Below are 2,297 nucleotides of genomic sequence, written 5' to 3'. Positions count from 1 at the left end.
CTACTGTCTACTAAGTATCTTTTTTCTTTAATGGGAGGAAGGAGTAAGAGTGGGTAAATAAATATCCTAGGAGTTTGGAATTGTGTAGCTGATCATAAGCCAGTAGATGTAGCCACTATTCCAAATATTGGCTGAAGATTCATCGTTTTCTTCTTTGTGTTGCCATTCAGTTTGTGCAGTCCAAAGATGCTGAGAATGTGGGTGTAATCTCTTGGACCTTGTGGGGAACAAATGGAGTCCCATGAAGGATACTGTGGATATAGGCAAGGGGTAGAAGGGATGGAGGAGAAGTGACAACTTCAGTGATCTATAGGAGCCAAATAGGTAATGTGAATAAAAAGTGGTGTGAACTGGATTTACGATGATCAGTGGTGATCAACCCTCATCCTCAGCATTGAGGAGCAATAGCGAAGTGACAGGAACTGTGAGGATGAACGCCCAAGGTGGTAGGTCTTATATTTGTCAAGAGAAATGGAAATCTTGATTTCTATGGGTGGTCTGTTGGCGCTTAAAAGTTGGCAACTGGTTCAGTTTTTTAAAAATGATTTGGGCCGGGCATGGTGGCTCATGCCTGTAATCCCAGCACTCTGGGAGGCCGAGGTGGGTAGATCACCTGAGGTCGGGAGTTCAAGACCAGCCTGACCAACATGGAGAAACCCTGTCTCTACTAAAAATACAAAATTAGCTGGGCGTGGTGGCGTATGCCTGTAATCCCAGCTACTCAGGAGGCTGAGGCAGGAGAGTCGCTTGAATCCAGGAGGTGGAGATTGCAGTGAGCCGAGATCATACCGTTGCACTCCAGCCTTGGCAACAAGATCAAAACTCCATCTCAAAAAAAAAAATAAAAAAGATTTGGAAGCAGGGTGCAGATGGTAAACTGCAATTCTGTGTCCTCTGATGTAGGTCACATGCCCCTGTCAACAGACATCTAGCACTGGCACCCGTGTGGCATCAGCCCTGCTTATGGTATTTTGTCCCTTCCATTCAGTATAAGGAGCCTTTCATTATGGGGCAGTGACCAGCCAGATAAGCAATGGCGCAGGAGCCAGGCCCAGAGACCCTCCACAGTGTCCCCATGGTTGCTGGGGTGAGGAAGCAGGCTCAACTTGTTCTTTCCCTCTTGCTTTCCCTGAGGGAACACTGCATGGCAGGTCAGGGGTCGCTCTGACCCTTTGCTTCTCTGTGTTCCTGTTACTAGTGGACATTCCAAGGTGGTGAAAGGATGTGTGAAAGGACTGGTTCACTGGATATCTCTATCTGAAAAGGGGAAACAATAGACATCTTAGTCTGCTGCTCTACAACGGTACTGACTGCCTAGGTTAGGAGAAACTGAAGTTCTCTGTCTGGAGCAAAAATGGTTGAAAGTTGGCTGCCAAGACCTCAACTAATTGCGAAAGGAACTTAACCCCCACCCCCTGGTCTCACTCTGTCACCCAGGCTGGAGTACAGTGGCGTGATCTCAGCTCACTGCAACCTCCACCTCCCAGGTTCAAGCAATTCTCCTGCCTCAGCCTCCCAAGTAGCTGAGACTACAGGCGTGTGCCACCACACCCAGCTGATTTTTTGTATTTTTAGTAGAGGCAGGGTTCCACCATGTTGGCCAGGATCTCCTGACCTCGCAATGCGCCTGCCTCAGCCTTCCGAAGTGCTGGGATTACAGGCGTGAGCCACCACACCCGGCCTGACCTTGTTATTTTTAAACATGGGTACTACCACCTTACACTGGACTAAGTCCCATTCATCATGTGGTGTCTGCAGCTTGGTAGTTTTCTGAGAAGGTCAGAACATTGGCCCACAGCCTTTTCCTAGTTCCCTAGTCTGGGTCTAAAATGTTAACATTCTCCAATCTGAGAGTAGTTTGCCTGCTCAGAGAGAATAGTCATACCTTTGTTTTTTTGTTTTTTTGTTTTTTTTGAGACAGAGTTTTGCTCTTGTTGCGCAGGCTGGAGTGCAATGGCACGATCTCGGCTCACTGCAACCTCCGCCTCCCAGGTTCAAGTGATTCTCCTGCCTCAGCCTCCCAAGTAGCTGGGATTACAGGGATGCACCACCATACCTCGCTTTTTTTTTTTTTTTTTTTTTATTTTTAGTAGACACAGGGTTTCTCCATGTTGGTAAGGCTGGTCTTGAACTCCTGACCTTAGGTGATCCACCCACCTCAGCCTCCCAAAGTTCTGGGATTACAGGCATGAGCCACTGCACCCAGCCACCTTTGTTTCATTATAATTCAAGGTAGAATAGTTCCCAAATCTAGATCATTTATTTAAAATACTGGTTCTCTGGCCTCACCTCTTGGG

The sequence above is a fragment of the Theropithecus gelada genome, chromosome 20 (assembly GCF_003255815.1).
Source record: "Theropithecus gelada isolate Dixy chromosome 20, Tgel_1.0, whole genome shotgun sequence".
Classification (NCBI taxonomy): Eukaryota; Metazoa; Chordata; class Mammalia; order Primates; family Cercopithecidae; genus Theropithecus; species Theropithecus gelada.
This window is presented reverse-complemented; position numbering follows the sequence as displayed.